Genomic DNA, 21557 nt, shown 5'->3' with positions numbered 1-21557 from the left:
TTTCTTTGCCTCCCTCTATCACCGTCTGTCTCTGTGGGCACTGAATGACTGCAGACTGATGCCTCAGTGCAGCAGGTGATCAATCAGCCCTCTATTTTCCTCCACACAAGGCACCGGGGTGCCACAGCAGGTGGCCATGACACGTGCTGGTGCGCCCACACCCCCACTAAGGCATGCGCTCACAGATGCACAAACCCTGTCTCTACCGCCGAGCTATATCTGCGTGTCCTTTACACTGTACTTGTCGCTACTTTGTGATTTAATCCTATTATACTATTTTATCCTGTTCACGCAGGACTTTTGATTGTGCGTTTTCAACAGTACCTAATCCCTTTCAAAATATGCAATTTTCAAAAATGACCACAATCTTTCTGCAATTACTTACACAGACAGCAGACAACTTATGGTTTGACAAACCATTTTTGTAAAACATATTTGACCAATGTAATAGATTGAGATTTGGATGTTGAAGGCAAGGTTATACCAAGTTTTATTTGAGACAAGAGTTTCATTCACATCTCAAATTGGAGAGTGCACCTTGTATTTTGCGTCACCTTTATCATTGTAGGTTCCATTAATTCTGAGGGTATGTTTTGTACACTGTTTTCAAGTGATTTGAAATTTCCATAATACTGTAATGAAACATTTTCAAAGGACAAATTTTTTCATGCCCAGACGAGGCTCAGTTTTATTCTAAATATTCATGTGCAGCTTGTCAAACTGTTCAAATAAATAGTTTTCTTTTTGATTTCCTTTTTCAAACAAAATGAAGATTGATTTACTGTGTATGAAAAACCTGGAAAAAATGTCTGTGTAGCCAGCTGGCCACATCTCATGGTTTTTCTTTGTTTTTGGAGTGCTGTTTTATAAGTTTTGTCTCACGCAGTCTCCTGCCCACTCACTCCTGCAGCACAGTGCAAAAGAAAATTGTATGTACCAATTCAGCCAATCATGAAAACCCCATCAACAATGGATTCAGTTTGGTGTTTTCTGTCATTATTCTACTGTTCTGCTTTTTTCTTCATTGGCCCCTTGGCACCAGCTCTGCACAGTAAAGCTGATATTTACTTCCAGTGATATTTACATCTCTCATCTTTATCTCGGTCTGTCTCAGTGACCCCACCATGGTTCAATACTGTCGCCAAACAGTGGCATCATACGAGGAAGTTCTCAGTTACGGCTTTCACCACCTAAAGACTGTGTGACAGTGCAGTGATGCCAGACATGCATATATGGATGCAACCAGTTCTCTTGTATACTGGGCTCCACTTTTGCTTATATCTATCTAACCGACCACCTAATCAGGTGGCGTCACCCTGATGGAATTATAAAGTGATTACCCTGAACAAGGACAAGTGGTCATGTAGGCACACAATCTACAGTCATACTGGAGTTCCAAGCAATTTGTATCACTTGAAAAAATTGGAGAAATTTCCTTTCATAAGGGAATGAGAATGAGCCACTGATTAATGCAGTCCAGACTCCTCACACCCCTCATTCTTTGCACACTCAGTGCCATATTCACACACTTGGAGTACGTGTAAGAAGCCAGAGAAAAGTTGAAAGGCAACAAAATTTGAAGTTTTTCCACGGACAGATGAAAGAAAAGCCATAAAAAATGTGAGCATGAAACTGAATGCCTCTCAGGTCTATGGATGTGATTAGTTGCAGGCACAAACACATTCCAACTGATGTTTTACTGCTGACACATGAAACAGATGTTCTGCTATTTGTTCAGAAAGCGCACACAGAGAATTATCGGCCCAAAGAGTGTCCAACGCTCACATGAGCATCTCCTCTGTCACTAAAAAATATAGTGTATGATAGTGTTGAGTCTAATAAACTAGATCAGGTCTGGGGAAGGCCTCTCAGTACTGTTTTTTCCCTTCTATCTGTGAGGTGAATGACAGAACGAAACCTATAAAAAGAACATATATCAGGACTTGGCTGTCACTCCCAGTTTTGTTGGTATGCTGTTGAATTTTGCACCACTTTATCACCTTCTCTTGTCTCCTGGGGTGATCTGTTCTCATAGCAGTGAGACAATATTCAGTGTTTCTGCTGTCTGGGTGAGAGGCTAAAAATATACTTGCGCAAACAGGCTGAACTCAATGCTGAACCAGCTGACAAAATCTGCTGTCCGCTGTCCCTCAGTCAGTTATGACCATCAGCTTCACTTTCACCATATACAGGAATCTGTCTGAGGTACTGCGAAACAAGTTTTACGCATTCAGATGACACTGGAATTATTTTCCCTCATGTAGAGAGCAAAAGGACACAACACACAATCCAACATCGACGACACAGCTAATATGTCTTAACTTTTTTTCTGTTAGAATTTGTAGACTTCAAACAATCTGGTGCAAAGAAGCAATGATGATTGTGAGAAGATGGAAGTCATTAATAACACTAATCTTGTGTGAACTAAATTGTAGCTGTATTGGGGTCATTATGGGCTTTTGTCAATCTTCATCCAGTCTAAAACAGATAAAAAAAATCAAAACAGCTGCAAAAGTCTTTCAAATGCCTTTTCAGCATGAATGAGGCTGATGGGTTGAAGACAGTGTGACAGGCTAGACGCAAGCAGATATTAAGTGAGATGTGTGTATTCTGCTTATGTCTTTATGTGCATGTATGCACCATATCAATCACTGTGATGTATTCACTGATGTATTGTCTTAGTGATGATTTAAATTCTTCCTGGAAAAGTTGTTCCTTAATTGTATGAGATTAAATAATTGTAAAGGAATATTTTTTTGTTTCTTTTGTTTGAGATTTTGCACACATCATGACAATTAATTGGAACCATTTAATATCAAGTATCGGCCTGTGATTCATCAGGTTTGTGTAACAGGAAGGGAAAGGAAAAAAAAAAGCAATCATTTGACTGTGACCTGCATCTTGAAGGTCATCAGAAGAAAAAGATAAGAGGAGGAGGAAACAGCAAAATGAAGAGAGATACAAAGAGAGAGTGAGAAACTGGGAGAGGATAGAGTGAACTCAGTGTACATGTAAGTGCAGAGTCCTGGAATCCAGGATTACTGCAGGAGCTTTGCCAAAGATTTAATTTCAGTCTTTTAATGGGGGAGATAAAGGGGGGGAGGCAAGGAGAGAGAGAAAGACAGACAGAGACGGCATATCTTTCTACATCTCCACGTACTGTTCGGCTGACACTGATCTCTGCAGTGAGACAGAAAGGGAACACTTTGTGCTCTCGCCTGCAATTTCTTATTTTTCAGGTCAGTCAGTGTTGAGAGAGACCAGAGGTATTAGTAAGAAATTCAAGCTTTATTATTATAGAATGGAATTAAAATCTGAATATCAGGTCACTGTCTAGAAAATTGCACACAAGAATCTTCACCTGTACTTTCTTGAATTGTGAGTTTCAGTCAGATAAGAGCTTGAACGTGCTTTGTCTTCATCAAAAGACTTTGTTTACATACGTCTTCACTGATGACCTGTGCATCCACGTGGTCCAGACCTCAACTCTGCAGCTCATTACAGCCATTAGCAGCCACTGCTGTCAACTTAGATCCCACTGTGCAATGTGCCTCATCACTTCAACTTGTACATTAAAGCCACCCCGTGTACAGCGGCTGGATGCTGTGGCTGACTGCCAGCTCCACCTGCCACATCAAACATCAAATGGTCCCCAGCCTTCCTACAGAAACACATTCCCTGCATTTTAACAGTTGCGTAACTATTTTTCATAACTGCTCTGGTATTCTGGTATTTTGTGCACATTCCTATTCAGCTGGGCTCCCCCGGGGGGGGGGGGGGGGGGGGAGTACCGCAGGCATGAAATATATAATGCAAAATAAATAAATAATAACAGCTATTGTCAAATTGTCAGTGGCTGCGTGATACCTCAATGTCCCATTTTCTTTTATATTGTTCCCTATTTTTAGTGTTGCCTCCGGTGTTGAAAGTGCTGATGATTTGTGCTTTGTTAAGTTGACACATGATTCAGAAAGCTGTGTTGGGAGGTTGAGAAGGAATGACAGGATAAAGAGTGAATGGTGGCAAAAGAAATGCAAAAGTTTAGGTTTTATGAATCAAATACCTACTACTAAGGCTGCTTCAACAATTCAAACTACGATATGCTGCCCCATTTGATGAGTTTTTACTTATTTAGGCTGTTGCGATCCCCTCATATCATATGTGAAACATGGTGACATGCATGTGCATCAGTGCATGATTATAGAGATTTTCATTCATATATCAGAAAGTGACATAGGTTCAAAACCAGGGCTGCAACTACTGCTTATATTCATTTTCTATTAATCATTTTGTCAGAAAATAGTTGAAAAAGGCCCATCATAATTTCCCACAGCCTAAACTGATGTCTCATTTTAGTGGATCAACAGCATAAATAAATATATTCAGTTTACAATGATACCAAACATAAAAAAGCAATAAATCTTCACATTGGAGAAGCTGGTACCAGCAAATGTTTGGTAGTAATAATCAGATTAATTTTGTGTTGATTGACTTATCAATTACTTGACTGCTCATTTCAGGTGTGTTATGCTTGTTCCTTGTTTCAGTTGCTTATTAAAAGTGAGTAAAATGTAGCGACTACACTCTAACAGCAACTAGTGTATTGCCCCTCAAACCAGACGCCTCATCATTAGCCTGTTTCTACCTGTCAATCATATTTAATGGCATATGAAATCCAGTCAATGTCTCTACTAATAATGCTCATACTGCCAACTGTTTCTTTTTCAGCACCAGAAGATAAGTAAACACACAGGGCACTGTAACATGCAGTATGACTGGCTATCAGCCACAGGAAAAAATAAATAATTATTCAGCTTCCTCACCATGGGTTCATGTAACGGAAATGGAACAACTTATTCCAGGGAGGCAGAAAAGAGATTCCAAGTGGAACCTTGCATTTGAGAAGAAAGCGGCAAACTCTGCCCTCACTATTCATTGTATTAATAAATAGTAATAATCCGTCATATATCATCAATCATCTAAACCAGCGTACATGTAACACATAATAATATCACCAATAATAATAAGCTTTGCTACCCCAAATTACTTGCTACCCCCATGGACATGGTCATATTGCCGGCACACTGCACCATGTATTTGCCGTCTGAAAATGGGTCCATCCATTCTCCAGGTGGTGAAATTCCAGTCGTGGCTGTGTAGGGCAACCCAACACCAAAACACTGCAAGCCTCAGAGTGGTTTCTCCACCCTTGGCCTTCAGTAGCCACTCCCTTCAAAATCCAATTGTCCTTGTCTCCATCTGTCTACTCTTGGATTCAGGCACTGAGAGACTGTCAATTTCGAAGGCTTCTGCCACGCCTGCAGCGAGCAGTGAATTCTTGTTGATTTTTCTTGTTTTTTTGTGTGAAAGGTCAACTTGTGACATGTCAACATTTGAATAACTCAATAATGAATGCAAGGAGTCCATTCTGGTATAATTACAGTGCACAAAAAGAGATACAAGACTGAGCTGACTGCTGGCATTGGTGGTGGCACATAGACTGTCAATTTCGAAGGCTTCTGCCACACCTGCAGCGAGCAGTGAATTCTTGTCTTCCAGAGGACTTCCAAAAGGTTTGGGTGGAACCCAAGGAGCCCATTAGCAAGAACTCCTTTGTTGCCTCCTCCACTGCTTCTCTTGCCCCTGCAGATGCTGTTGCATTTAGGAATTGTTTGGAGCTTGGCCTTCAGGGTGACAACTATTACATCATCCATACCAGTGACAAACCGCAAATCTGAAAAATCAACCCCTTTATAAGACAAACGATCAACATTTTGCCCACTGTTTTGTAGAGTCCTTTCTGTAAGGCAACACTGCCCAGGGTACTACTCTGATCAGGACCTTGATGCTGTGGCTCTTATGATGACTCATGTTGAGTAAAAAAATTCACATCCACACCTTCAATGTCAACAAAAATGACATCTATTTTTGACTCAGGGTCAAAACCGGTCCTTGAAACTGCTCTTCGAGCACAGTCATGATCTTCCCCTGGGAAAACATTAATTAGATTTTTCACTCTGAACATTCAGCCTCTCATTCCCATAGCATCAAATATTGACACTCTGTTGTGCCCCTTGGCAAAGGTACCTTGTGTGTCCGTATGAGACGAACCACGCTAACGAACTGCAATGTAAATCCATCCACGGCAATATCATACACCCAGAGCAAGTTCTCTGGCCATGCAACAAGTTCTCATGCCAGCACAAAGCCTTCCTGCTAGAGAGCCTTTCAAACAGATGGTTAACCCCACCTTCCTTCAATTGTGGACTTTCTTGCTCTTCATATGTCACTTTTATGCTAATGCATCCATGTTTTACATATTGTTTTGTATAGAAATTATTTATTTTATTTGTTTTTATACAAGACATTTTTATTATTATTATTTGGACTGACCCTCATAAAGGGTAAGGGGATCCCTTAAAAAACATGGAAAATGGGACATTCATCCAATTTTTGAGCCTGGATGTTCATTCTTAACCTTTGGGAAAAGTATCTGGAACAAAATAATTCAACCTCAAAAGTCTACTTACTAACTTTCACTATAATCCAGAGCTTTCAACTGCTTCTCATGGTTTTCATTACATTAATGGAGCCAGCTGAGGTGGAACATGGTCCACTCGCTAATGAGGTGCGATGCAGTTGAAAGCATTGAAGGCTAGAAAAAGGACCTTTGAGCTGGCTGACCTTTACTGGCGGCTTGGAAGCAACATATGACTGAGTCCCATGAGGTGTCCTGTGGGGGGCACTGTGAGAATATGTGGTGCCAGTCCCCATCTGGCACAGGTTCACACTGCACTGTACTTTTGTGAGCTCCATAATCCAAAATTGTCTGTCAGAGCTCATGTTGGATTTCTAGCCAGTACGTTGTGCCAAAGTTCGGTCCTGAGGGATGCCTGGTACTTTACACCCCTCTGCCTGGGTGTGATCTCATTATGGCCTCATTGGCTGGCTGTTGATATACAGTGATGCCGGGGTGAATGTCAGGTCACAGGATTGACTCAGAGAGGTTTCCAAATGCTTCTCACTGTGGATGCTAATTGGTGCTCCAGTCAGCCAGGGGCAGCTCTCTGGCTGCAGTGTAATTGGGAAAAGCGGAAGGTTGGCCAGACTGGTCCTCCTCTCCCTCGCTTCCTGTGTCTGTCTTTTTCATAATTAACTTGCACTCCATCACTACTTAACATGGACAATTTGACATGAAAGCAATGGGGACAGAGGAGAGAAAGTGTCAGAGAGAAAGAGAGGGAGATATGAAGAGGGACTTTCAATACAGCATGAAGGATTTATGCCTACAGTTTCCAAGGGGATAATGAAGTGGCAATTATGGTATGTTACTGTTGCCAAGGCTGCATTAATAACTGGCTCTTTTTATTTCTAAATCTCTTATTCTTTGCATCTAGTATTATTGTACTCTAATCTGAACACATTATGCTGTATGGTATAATTTCTGAGAAGAAGTGACAAAGGTTGCGTAGAACACCAGACAAAATGAAGAAACAAAAAAAAACATTGTCACCCCATAGCAAGGACAGGAAATTCAAACCCTTTCACTTGAACAAAGGGTGCTGTTTGTCTCAATGTGAACGCACACTGTTCACATGTCACAATGCAGAAACGACTAAGCTTCAGTGATTCTGAAAAAAAGCCAAAAACCTTGGACATGTATTGTTGCCAAATGCACGTGTGGTATGATGAAGTCACCGCATGCCTCCATCCTTCCAACCACATACAAACAGACAAGATGCATATAAAACATGGTGGTTGTTTTCTTTTATCAAATTTATATTACCTTTTCTTTTGGGAAATCAGTATATCTGAATAGTTATCACCGTGCTTGGGATTAACATAATTCCACTAGGCATTTGATTTTCATATATCATGGGAGATAACTTTTTAAGAGACTCTGAATAAACTAGTTGATAAATGGTTGTAATTTATGCGTCTATTTTTTGAACATCTACTAATAAATGCCATGTGCACAATTTTACACCGTTGTCCATGTTTGAATTTCAGATCATTTATTCTCACTACCTGGTTGTTAGAGTGACTTATTTCTCCCCACTGCCCTCTTCTCGCTTTAATTTTGATTAATCACACCAGTCAGAGCCCTTCAGAGTATTGCATTTGCCCACGGCTGACTGGCTGAGGGACTGGACAAATGGTTGATGGTGACAAAAGACTGATTCAGGGATAGAGGGATGAGGTGAGAGTGAGGTTATAGTAGGTAGATCAAGCACAGAGAACTCATGATGGTAAGATTTTTCTTGTTTTTTTGTGTGAAAGGTCAACTTGTGACATGTCAACATTTGAATAACTCAATAATGAATGCAAGGAGTCCATTCTGGTATAATTACAGTGCACAAAAAGAGATACAAGACTGAGCTGACTGCTGGCATTGGTGGTGGCACATAGAGATATACACAGCTAAGCACTAAACAAAAGACATCAGGGAGAAGAAATTAGATTCTGACCATGAGGAAACGTTCTCAGTATTTCAAACCAGATTCAACAACACGTGATTAGTGCATCCTCCACAGTGTTGCATTTGATACTGGTTCATGAGAGTTAAGGTTAGCCAGTTAACCTTGACAAACCCTCATCAAAACAATCATGCAAATTCCAGAAAAGCATAAAGTCATGCTTAATTTTCCTGCCTCAAACACAAAAAATGTTTTTCTCTGCTTCCCTCTCCCCTTGACATCTTCACACAGTGAAACCAAACTACTGATAAACAAGACTAAAGAAGCTCTTAAATTTATATCGCTATTGATTCTGCTGTGTCTACGTTCAAAATTGCCTGAAGTGAAGGTTGCTACCTGACATTTATGATGTTTGTGGATGTGTTTGTGACATGAAATGTTGGTACCAAACACTCAGTCTGTACTGGAAAGTACAGGTGTTCTTGGCACTTGAGAATGATGCTTTCAACACACGAGCTTGTGCTGTATGTGTACTGTATGCCATAACATTTATTTAAGAACAGGTTGTGCTGCACTGGTTGACAGCAGGTGATTGGTCACAAGACATTTGGCCTCCAAACTTATTTTGGCATTGAGGCTCAACGGTTCACTCCATCACTGAACACAGTTATATGTCACTGACCTGCAGTCACATACATGTAATCATTCATAATCAATCAGTCATTCAGTCACGCAGGATGTGTGACAGGTTACATTAAACTGTGGCTTACACACTGTGAGCTTCTCCACACAGTTAATTATGACAGCAATCATTGCTCTCCTAACCATCTTTCTTCAGTACAGATACTGCAGTTGCCCTTTACAGACCTGTGAAAACATGCCATGTGTTATAAAAAAAAATGTAAATATCTACATCTTTGCATGATTTGTTTTTGTCAGGCAATTTATTTATACCCAACTCATACATTCTTATCTCAACACACTTGTGTATCACAAATGTAATGCTAATTATTTTGTGAATCAAGGATAAAAAAAAGTCTTTTTTAATGCAAAAACTTTAAGCACATACATGCATGTGTGTGTGTGTGTGTGTGGGTGAGTGTGTGTGCGTTCGTGCTTGCATGAATTCACCAGCTGCGGATTTCATTAAATGTCATGTTTTTCAAAGTTTACAAGGTTTATTTCACAAAGCCTTTTATGACTTTTATGACTTCTATTGATGAAGATTGAAGAGCTTTGTGAAGACATGCATCCAGAGACATAGTCCTCAAAGTCAGAATCTCTGTCTCTGTGCTGCCTGCCTTTGCTGCAGGGCCTTGATGGCTGTACAGGCACGCATGCACATGCAGCATTTTAAGTCTATTCCTTGGGGTTTGGAGGGAATTTGCATGGAGGATAACCTTGAGATCAGTAGGCTTCAAAACCAGTGTAATCTCATGTGCTCCACTGAGCTTCTGACTGGCACAAGTCCTCTTTCTCTTGGCTAATCCATCGCTATTGGCAAGAGAATAAATGATAAATTCTTTTCAAAGCAGCATTCAATGTATCTTCACAATAGCAGCTCCTCACTCTTATCTATTTTAGATTCTGTAAGCTGAGAAGTGGAATCGAACAGACATTTTACATTACCATTTTGTGTCTTGTGACTACAGCAGATTTACACATTTTCACATTCTTCAATTTTCCTCTACTGGGTACATCTTATTTAATAGAAAATGTCCTATTCTATACCTCACCAAGCCAGTTAATGCTCTATACCGTGACGGGCTGAAACATGGAAATATGTTGCCTCAAGTGTCAGTTTCAACTGAAACAACTTTGGATTCAGAACAAGGTTTGATTGCAGTCACACATCTCTCACCCTGATGAATGAATTAAAGTTGAGAGAATTAGCTTGAATTAGTGTGAAGGATAGCTGATGTGCATGTAGGGTGGACAGCTTGGTTCCTTTTCTGACTGTACATAAAGGTTACCAAGCTTGTCTGATTAGCAGTGATCTCAGGCTCTGCACTGTAATCAGACCTGTAACAGCAGGACTGATGTTGGTCCATGAACACAGGCAAAGTGAGATGAGGTAAAGCAAAAGACAGACAACACAAATACAAAGACATGTACTGGTTGGAGATGTTCTCTGCAGTCTCTCATTGAGAAAAACTGATTTGCATGCTGTCCCAGCTTGTTTCATCATGCCTGTTGTGGTTTACAATGCCGATGAAGTCTTTAAGAACAGAGTTGGTGGACATGACGCATTTGTCATGTGTTTGTGCATGTGTGTACTTTCACGCAGTGAAACCCAGCAGTAACCCAGTATTATCCAATAGCTGGAGTTCTCTTTGTGATTCAAGCAAAAACCAGCTTCTTAAACTATAACTGTGTAACATCTTTTTTTTTAATCCAGTACATTTCTGGTAAATAAGTAATCGATATGAAAATAACTCTATATATATTAGTGTTTGTGTAAACTTTATGGATTTAAATGCAGAGTGTATAAAACTCCCACTCACTTGGTTCCAAGCAGGAAGAAGCCAAGAAGCCATTAAATCAAGCCAAGTCTTGTCAAAAGCAACAGCAAAAGTGTGTGAAGGTAACTTCTTCCTGAAGCAAAAAGAGTGAATACAAAAGTAATATCAATTTATTGACTTGCTGTTTATTAAACAGGTTTCTTTGACCCACACTGGGCTGGTCACTCCTGTACAGTCTCTCTCTCTCTCTCTCTCTCTCTCTCTCTCTCTCTCTCTCTCTCTCTCTCTCCCTGTGTTTCTTTGTATTGGCCAAATTGTGTTTGTGCCCAGAGAAAACTCCTGGTACTCCAGATGACCACTCACGGGACAAGTGATGCAGCTAACATCCAGCTGGTTTTGATGAACCCAGACAAAGCCTGTGTCCAAAATCACTCCCTATTCAGTGGTCTAAAATTGGCCCACCACAAGGTGGTGGTCCTTTATGTCTGTGAAGATTCTCACTCATCTAGGTCATGGTACATCTCACTGCTTCCAAAGGCAGCTGGACTTGCGTGTGGTTCTAGAAGACATCACACTTCTCATCCAAGAGACTTCTTCATTTCTAATCTGACTGGTGGGAAGTCACTCCCTATTCAGTGGTATAAGAGCTGTCATTTCCCACTGTTTTAAGACAGATATATATTGTACACTATATAACACAAACTTAATACTGTCACGATTATAGGTATCTGTTTGTTTGCTTCCTCACACTTTTCTCTGGCTGTTGCTGTTTTGCCAAATTTATTCTCATTTATTGCACATGATCACATCTGTGTTTATTCAGATGGAATTAGTCTAAAACCCCTGCATCAATATGTCATGAAAGGGGAGCCAGATTGCATTAGAGCACCAGGATCAATAGTCTCTGGAATACAGCAGAGCCCCAGAGGAGGCGAGGCAGTCCTGACTCTCACCACAAATAATGAGAAAGTGACTTATAGGTTTTATGAGTTTTCATCATTTTTTTATGAGTTCAGAGTGACCTCATTCTGAGTGTTAGGAACTTAGATCCCGACCCCCTATTTCATTAAGTTGGTTCTGCTTGATAGGACTGTAGTGTACAAGGTAGTGAAAGGAACCAGCTTTGTCCTCTGTGAGCCATGGCTTCTCTATCTATCTATCTATCTATCTATCTATCTATCTCAACCTACCCTGAATACCCAGAATAAGGTAAAAGTGGCATGTAATTGATCTCACTCTCTCACACTAGAATCAAATGCACTGCTCTTACAACAAATTTACGCCTATTTGACCATTATTGCTACCCTGACATGTAAATACAGCATGAATCTCCTAAAGGCCTTTTGGTAATAGAGAAAGAACAAATAAACTGACTAATGCTGCTGGAGGTATCTGGCTTAGCACACACGCATGAAACCCCAACAGTCCTCGTTATGTAAGTGAACTTGTTAAGTTGGTTAAGTTCATGCAAACACATTATTCATGCTCTACAAAGTCCTGAACACAGCCTCATTACAGAGGACTGGCCTTGCATAACAGACTCTAATTCTGTCCAAAACTTGTAATGGAGCTGTTTATTTGTGAGGTCTTTGTCTCTTCTGTTTATTTTTCATTCATCCTTTTTTATATCCATTATTAGACATACAAGCATAGTGTTTGTTAAGCAAAGGCCCCCAAAACATCTGTATTTTTACATTTAAGACAAAGCCTTCTAATGATCGTAGGGGTTATGATTCGTGTCCATGTAGATCAAAGGAGTAAGTAATTTGGTGTTATATGTGATGTTTTTATGCCTCAACCTGACCAAGCCTTAACCATAGCATGTCAGATCAGAGTCTGTAATGGTTATGGAAGGCATACACAGGAGCATCAGAACAGAAAACACAAAATGTATATGTGTCATTCTGAAGGGCCACTAAAAATCATGTATTTCATCATTTGATTTGGAGAATTTGTTGGAAATAGTGTAATAACCCATGCTAAATGGTAATCATCAACATAATGTGCAACAACACAGTCATATCATACTCTCCACTGTTGCTCTTAGAGAATTCTGTTTTAACTCCTTGATGAGTTCCAATCAACAAGCCACAAATTTGATTTGTGTATCAAGTAAACATACTTTTTATGTGCAAAGATGCACAGTATAATTAATATGAGGCTCCGGAGAGCAGCCCCTGAAAAGATCTTCAACCCATCCCACCCACAGGCTCTAAAGTAACAACAGCAGCAGTTTAAACCTGCAGTTACATAGCAGATGCTGCACACTGTGGCCCTTCTAATAAGCATCTGCTGGGAAGGAAAGTAACAGTTTTGACAGGAAGGTATAGTTCTGACACAAGCCCCACCCGCAGGCAACGTTTCATTATTCATTTTTACATGTGCTGTTTTCTTTTTTGTTTTTTTGTCTTTTTTTTTATTGTTCATTTGGTCGGTTGAGTGTTTTGAGGTTTTCAAACATGTTTCTGTCTTTAAGTTTGCATATCCTGTTTGTCTTTGACGCACTGATGTGTTTTTGTTTCTCTTCTGGATCAACAGAGGTTGAACCCTGTTTCTAAACTAAACTCTGCTTGACTTGACACTAATTGGTCCAGTTCACCTCAATGTCAAGAGAGAAACACTTGAGAAACAAAGCGAGCAAGAAGCAATAGAGACAATAACTAACTGGTGTCTGTCTGACTCTGCTGCTGTAAAGTATCTTTCACCTCCACCATGTGCAGTAGCTCCAGTTTGCATGTGGCTTGCCCCACTCCTCTCTATGTCGAGACAAGGAGCAGCCAGCTCTGGCACTGGTCAGCCTCCTAAATGAGACTATTGTATTCCCTCCATCAATGCTGTCTCACAACATCTTCATGTTACACAGCCCTATCATGAACTTTGATCTGGGAAATTACATCTACAACCCCATAAGGACCTGGCTAACCCTCTCACAGAGCAGGCTTTGTGCTCATGTTACTCAAGTCTACATCTCTGTAACGGCTCAGAGACACAGTTTTAGGGATTATAGCAAGCTAATGGCTCTGTGTGTGTGTGTCTGTGTGTGTCTCTGTGTGTGTGTCCTGCAATATGAATCAGTTTACACCATCATTATACTATACTATATCCTCTACAGTCTCTCATTCTTCTATATGTTTACGTAACATTTGTGTAACAGTGGGCACTGACGTGACATGTTCACCATCTTTTTTATGGGACTGTCTTCTGCACATATTTTTTGTCTTTCTTTATGCTTCTCTATCTTGACTCACGAATGTGCCAGGCAGTATGTACATGTACAGTACTTAAGTGGACAGCAAGGTAGCCAAATGATTAGGGGACTGCCATTCACTGCTGACCCTTTTTAGTCATTGCAGTCCCCGTCAGCTAACTGCCTTATCTCTAAAAATGAAGTAATAGACAACTGTAAATCCTGTCAGTGCCATTGTCGTTAATGAGTAAATGCAGCCACGTGCTAGTGTTCAGATGGAGGACACAGTTATGTACTCAACATACTTACAGGTGTCTAATCTGCGAAGGAATAAGGTTACTGGCTAACAGCATTACGGAAACATCCAGTGTCCTTTCACGTGACAGTCATTATCAAAAGGGACTGTGCCTTCCTAATTTTATCAGGAAAAACTTTGACTCCGCAATACAAAACCTTTCAGCAAAAGCACGATTGAGAACACGAATGAAAAGCTTAAAAAGTGAAAGATGCATGTTGTATAGAGAACATTCACATTTAGTAAGTCTGGACAGACATTATCGCGTGTCAGCATGAATAGCTGCAGCATCAGAATCATTATTAGTTAGTCTTACAAAAGCCATTACACTACACACAAAGCTCAGTGTGTCAGATGAACCTGAACTCAAACAGATGTTGATGAGAGGTGGACATTCTTAAATTCACTTGAATGAATTATGAAACAAAAGGTTATGTGCTTATTAAGAAATCTTAATGTTTACAATCAAATAACCTTTGTCGATTCCTTATTTAACAGTATCTACTTTTAATCAAGACTTTGTTTTTTAATTTTGATTAAAATAAGATCAAATTTCTGTGTGCATGACATGCATACATGTGTGTACCAAATTGTATACAGGGCTGCATACTGTGAGTGTGTTTTGTCTCACAGTGATGAGGTGTGAATGAAATGAGGAAAACACACATGGTGAGACAATCACAGCCTTCCTGCGAGGTTCACCAATGAGCTTCAGCTGCTGATAGCCATATTATCACAGAAACACGAAAACACACCCACACACACGCCTGTATACTCGAACATACAGAACGCGCACACACACAAGTCCATCATAATGTGTTCCAGGAAATACCTAGGACATCCAGTTCTACCTTTGTGTCTTTAAAGGTGACTTGTGGCCACTGGACATTATCACAACAACAGTGTTGTACATCTGTGGTGCTCCTGACTGAAGGTGGAGCACCACAGCAGTGGTCCTATTCCCCTTTCGTCTGCTTTAGAGAAATAAGATTAGGAGGTGGACAGCTAAATTTAGCCCCTGTACTCAAAAATAAAACCCACACACACAAGAAAAACAAGCTGAGCGGAGGTGACAGGAAAGGCAATCTGAGAGTCAATTGTACAAAGCTTTTCTACTTTGTGGTGACGAAAATTAGAATGACTTTTGCTCATTTCCTGAAATGCTATTACACTTTTATCAACTATAACTCTGGAGGACTGGTTTTCAAGGTCCAGGAGTACAGCCGAGATGAGATAAAGGAAGACATGTAGAAAAGGATATCACTTGTGATCAACATTTGAAAGAGACTCATTATATCAGGGCTTCTCAAACTTATTACTCAAAGGTCCACATCTGGTCTTTATTCAAGGTCGGAGGACTGGAACAACTGGCAATAAAATAATGTTAGTAGTGATGAGACTTGCCTTCCTTATGGGGACAAAATCCTCCAAAATGAAGAAGTTTTAATTTTAGAGTGAAGACTTGGGTCGAGGTCAGGGTTAATCATGTAGTAGTTATGCTTATGGTTAGGGTAATTCTGCAGGAAATGAATGTAAGTTTAGGTAATGTCCCCAGAAGAGATGGAAACACCGTGCGTGTGCGTGTGTGTGTGTGTGTGTGTGTGTGTGTGTGTGTGTGTGTGTGTGCAGCAACAGTTGACCATGAAAGGTGATCTGCTGCACTGTCTTGTGCAACCAGCTAATAAAAATATTATTGTGCCACGCAGTGAAACAGATGCTCATCAGCTTACAGAAGCAGTCAGTTCACCTTGAGAGCCAGCTGCACACGGCAGAGAAATGGGGGCAAAAGGTGTACAAAAGTATTAATGTTTATACTGTACCTTACACCTTATCCAGCTTTACGCTTACAATGTTGACATAATTTCAACAGGAGACTGCTGTAATATCAGTTCATAAGCTCATAGTCATCACGTTGTAACAGAACCTCTCTTGAACCTCCAAGGAAGGAATAATTCTCAAACTCAAGTTTCATTACATCGAGATGCTTTGATAGTAGGAAAGTGGGACGATAAAGTCGTGTAATTCAACGGAGAACGAAAGTGAGATACTAACAGGTGAGTGATGTGGGAGAATGTTGTTGAATTTAAAAAGAGACAGCAGTAAGTACGGCACTGTTATATCTCTGGTGATAAAGAAAAAGTATTAGTGGAAGAGAGAGATTTCAAATACACATGCTGTGAAATCAGTTGCTTTCATATATTCAATACAAGACAAACTGTTGTGTTAGTGCGTAGTTAAACGACAGGTGTTTTAGTCTGACTATAGAAACAATGGAGTCATAGAGAATGGACTCCACTGTTGTAAGGTGTGCTATACACTGTCTATATATTACTGTATTATATGTTTATTTCAGTTGCTGTGTTTCGACCACTGAGAAGTGACAGCGAGCGATGGTGGTATTTGTATTCTGGCTGATCCAGGCCTGCAGCCATGATTTCTCTAGATACATAAAGTATACACATTTTGTTTTTATGTTTTGAAGGATGGGAAGACATAGCTAGAACTGCATCCAAGGCATGTGACAACTGATGCCAATTGTTTCAGAGAGGCCGGCACCTCCTGTAGTCGGGTCACCTACCCTGCTGTTTACTGGTAAAGGAAACTTGGCTTCAACACCCAGACTGACAGCAGGGAGAGATCCTGATAACCAGGACAGTGTGTGTGTGTGTGTGTGTGTGTGTGTGTGTGTGTGTGTGTGTGTGTGTGTGTGTCTTCACTTCTCTGTATTTGTTGAAAAGTAGCACAGATGCATATGGGAAAAAAAAACAATGTAATGCCTCATTGCAAAATGCACTTATTTTATACTGGCAAAATAACCTCCAGTATTTTAGGAAGACCTACAGCATAGTGACTGGCGCCTTTCCTAACCCAAATTCTAAACTTAATTCCATACAATTAGATGCCTTCATGCCTGCCAAATAAAACCAGGGCGCCCATTTTTTTCATGGCACCCCTCCATGTGCAGCCCTCCTTCCTGCCACATACACCATATATGTCATATATGTGACATATATTAACTAATATCAATATTAAATGAAATAATATAGACCTAATATCAATTTTAAAAAAATCAGCTGTTGATGCAATATTCAGATCCATAGAAAGTCTAACAATAAGGTTTATAGGTAAATATTTCTTTTGATCTGTTCAAAAATTAAAAATAGGTTTTTAGAACAAAAACAACAACATCATGTCTTGATTCTGTTTTTCATGCGCCCCTGTCACTTTACATTTTACCAAATGTTTGGCATCTTTGCCTGCTAAAGAGGTGTGCTCTATGTAAAGGTGTCTCCTAAATTTACTTTGCTGCATTCGGCAGTTTTTGAGACATTCCAATGCCTCCACGAAAAGCTATAAGCCAAGCTAGCTTTCACTGTGGGGAACGGTTGGGTCTATATGAAAAGTCTCATGAGATAGCTTTTTTGTGTTTGTCGCCATATAAATAAAACTGAACTGAAACAAAATTTAATTGAACCAGCCAAAATGAGCTCTCTTGGTAAAAATGTCCCCATCCCAATGGTCTAAACTTCCAGCTGGTTTTCACAAGGACAGCAAAGCAAGCAGACAGACCCACACAACAGCCACCCAGCAAACAGTGTGCTATAAGCCCCATTCCTAATAGGGTCATTCATAATGAAAGGGGCTTTAGAGGTGCCAGGCTTTTGCTCAGCAGATAAGGTGGGCATTTATCGGCAACAACAGCAGGCTAAATTCGATTGAGTTACGTAATTCCCAAAATCAACAAGGGCAGCGCCCCCGAGATGTTTTGTTTTTTGGGTTGTGATGTAACAACCAAGTGGCCAAAAACCCTAACAGGCATTTTTTCTGCTGGACTAATGTGAGAGGTGGTTCAGCCCTGCTGCTCTTGTCTGGTAACTCTATCAGAGTTAATACACAGCAGGCCTGATCTCTGAAGGCCTCAGGTTCTGAGCAGCTGTAATCCTCAGACAGCTCATATCACACAGGAGCAGACGTGGCAGGTCCAGGGTCAGGACTCGGCCCCAGCAACCCGTCTCATTCATCCTCTCTGTTGACTTTTAGAGCCAAAAATATATTGTCTCTTTTACCAAGAGGAAATGTAGCCGCCTTCAGAGCCTTGCTTAAATCCTGTGCTCTTCTAAGAGTTCCATAAAAAGTTGTGTGATATTATGAAGCCACAAATTCCACAGAGGGAGGAGCTCTGGGTGGATGGGTCAAAAAAATGTAGACAAAACGTTGACTGGTTCCTTTAAAAGAGACCATGGTTGTCTCCTAACCAAGTGGGTATTATTGTATTAGGTCCCTAGACCTTGACCAAATAGTTACTTTAACCCAAACCGTGATCTTTCCCTAACCCTAACCAGAGTATTTTTTGTGCCTAAACTTGACCAAATCTTAACCACTGTGGTGTAAGATCAGAACACACTTTGAGTGCATGGACAAAAGAAATGTATTTTGTGGTTACATTTAGAGGACTTGTTTAGTTTCACTTGTGCTCCAAAATGTCTAAAAATGGGCAGACAAATATTCCAAACAAGTTTAATTAATCACCAAGGGGAGTCTGTCCTGGACAGACTCCTTAACTGCAGCCTGAATGAATCATCCTCTTGTAGCCCCAGCTGAAGAGTTGGGTCCACCAGGTCCGCTTCACAAAAGCCTTGACTGCACTTCAAATGCTTGACTGTTAATCTGAATGCCATAAAATGTTCAATTTCTTTTTTCCACTTAACATTTTTAAGCTTGTGGATATGTGTTCATTATTGAGGAAGTTGTACAAAGAAAATGCTATAAATGTGGGTATTAAGTCAGGGATATTAGAATTAAGTTTTTCTTGTGTAACGCAATTTTATCATATTTAATGCCAACAACACATTTAACTGATAATTACATTTTACCCTTGAAGAGGCAATTGTTAAGTTTAGTTTAACTGTTTTTTTTCCAGTCACCGTGCCATATTACGCTCTTTGGGTTTTTGCCTTTCCTTTAGTTTGTTCTATAGCTTTTTTGTGCATGTAAAAGGTCTGCAAAGTTACAAAGCCTAAAGCCCAAAGTTATTCTCTCTCACAGAAAATTCTGCTCCTGTACTGCCTGAGATGCCTCGTCAGTAGTTCAGCCTTTTCTTCCGTTACTTGCAGTACTTACAGTACAATCTCAAGAATGGATCGATACTGGCTGTCTGTGACCAGACTTGAAACTTGGAAGTTCTGGGTTTTGCCATGTTTTATGTTTTTTACGGTTTATGTTGTTGGTTAGCCTTTTTAACTTGGCATTAGTATGCTGCTAGAGTCTGAGGTGATGCTGGACTTTATTGGGGTGATGCTGGACTTTATTTCACTATTATTTTTTCACTTTGCTTTATGTGTTTATACTGAAGTGATTGCTCAGCTAGCATTAGGTTTATTGTTATATTAAGCCTCCTCTGCTGTGTATGTACATGTTGCTACTCTATGTTCATTCACTGGATAGACATGGTAACGAAATAGCTTTGTGTGAAAAAGATGCAAGCGTTCATTTGCTTGGCAATGCAACTTTGATTAGCACCCTGCAGCTAGCTTGCTCAGACCACAAAGCTGTAACATTAGTGGCCTAGTGGGCTTGGCTGTCAATGTGCAGGTAAAAAACTCACAGGCTAAAACACCCGGCAGAGCTGTAAGCTGCGGTACTTGCTAAAGCCTCATGCCTGTGGGTGCTTACTAATCAGAGCAGACTGGGCTTCTTGGGGAGGGGGGGGCCTTAAAGAGACAGGAGCTAAAAACCAGGTGCAGCAAAGTACAGTATGATAATGATGTCATATTTGAACATTAAAGCATGTAAACTTATTCTAGTAGACACATAAAATAAAAGTATGAACCTGAAAATGAGTATAATTAAAAGAAAAACCTTTGATCAGTCACAATGTAAATAAATCTCATTAAATTCAGCCAATGACCACCTGCTTGTGTCACTCAGGAACATTATCATATTTCTCTCTTTACATCAGTAGTAAGACAGACTGCAGACTGCCATGGTGAATTAAAACCTAGACAGAATAATAAATGCTTTTATGCCTTGGCTGGAGCTTGTGGGTTTATTGCCAAAGTGATGGAGAGGTGGTGGAGTTGGCACATTCCTATTTATCTCCTCGTCCTCCTTCCTTTGTCCAGCTCTCCTTCACCTACTAATAATGTTGCGGGTTGTTAACCTCGGCATTATGACGAACATATAACTCTTCTCACCGCAGCAAGGAACTGTGTATCAGAAGGCAGTGAAGACGTTCTTGAATGAAACTGTTAGCGTGTTGAGAGATAATAATGTGTACATCTTGTGTGTTTATTTGAGGGTGAGAGACTGTGTATGTTTGTGTGAGAGCACACATAATGTGATGGTGTGTGTGTTTGTGTGCGTGTGTGCACATGTGAGTAGACTGGAACAGTTATTGTCCCCTTCAAATATTTATGGGAGGTTGTTCTCTCATATTTATAGTCTAGAAGCTGAAAGCACAGCAGCCATTTCTCATCAGCCCAGTTAACTCTGCCAAGGTGAGAGGGAGAGTAAAAGAGAAAGACAGAGAGATAAAATAAAAAACTTAAAAGATTAAGAGAATCTAGACAGACAGGCATAAAGGCAGGCAGGCAGGCAGTGGAGAGAAATATTTAACATTTTTCAGTACCAAATCATCTGAAATAGGTAAATATTTAAAACAGAAGAGCTTTTAAGAGGATTTCTAAGAAATGTAACAATTTCTGAAAACACATACTCCACTTCACCATGAGTTTCAAGAGATTTACCCTGACTCATTCATCTCTTTGCTTTACTGGTCTTGCACCAGATCTCCAAAAAATCTGTCAATATGGAAATTCCCCTTAAGCAACCTTACATTCCTCAGCCCTGAGATGCCTCATGTTTGAACACTTTCTCAAAGGCCAAGGGCTGATGATGTACCCAAACCCAGCACTATTCCTCATATGCATGTTAGTCCAGCCAGATGGTTCTGTAGCACACAATCTGTGTCCACTGTCAATGTTCAGTGCCTGTGTGAGATTTAATGTGTCAGCCTGATGTAGCAGGACAAAAAATAACAGTGCAGACATTGTGTACGTGATAGGTCATATAGCACTTCTGACTGTCATGCCTGAAAAGCCCAACCGTTCTCTAATCAACATTTTAGGAAATCTGCTTATTCTTATTTTTGGTAAGAGTTTGATGTGAAGATCAACACCATGAAACTGGAGAAGGTT

Source organism: Chaetodon auriga, chromosome 3 (assembly GCF_051107435.1).
Source record: "Chaetodon auriga isolate fChaAug3 chromosome 3, fChaAug3.hap1, whole genome shotgun sequence".
NCBI lineage: Eukaryota > Metazoa > Chordata > Actinopteri > Chaetodontiformes > Chaetodontidae > Chaetodon > Chaetodon auriga.
The sequence above is the reverse complement of the archived record's forward strand: the minus strand, read 5'-3'. Positions refer to the sequence as shown.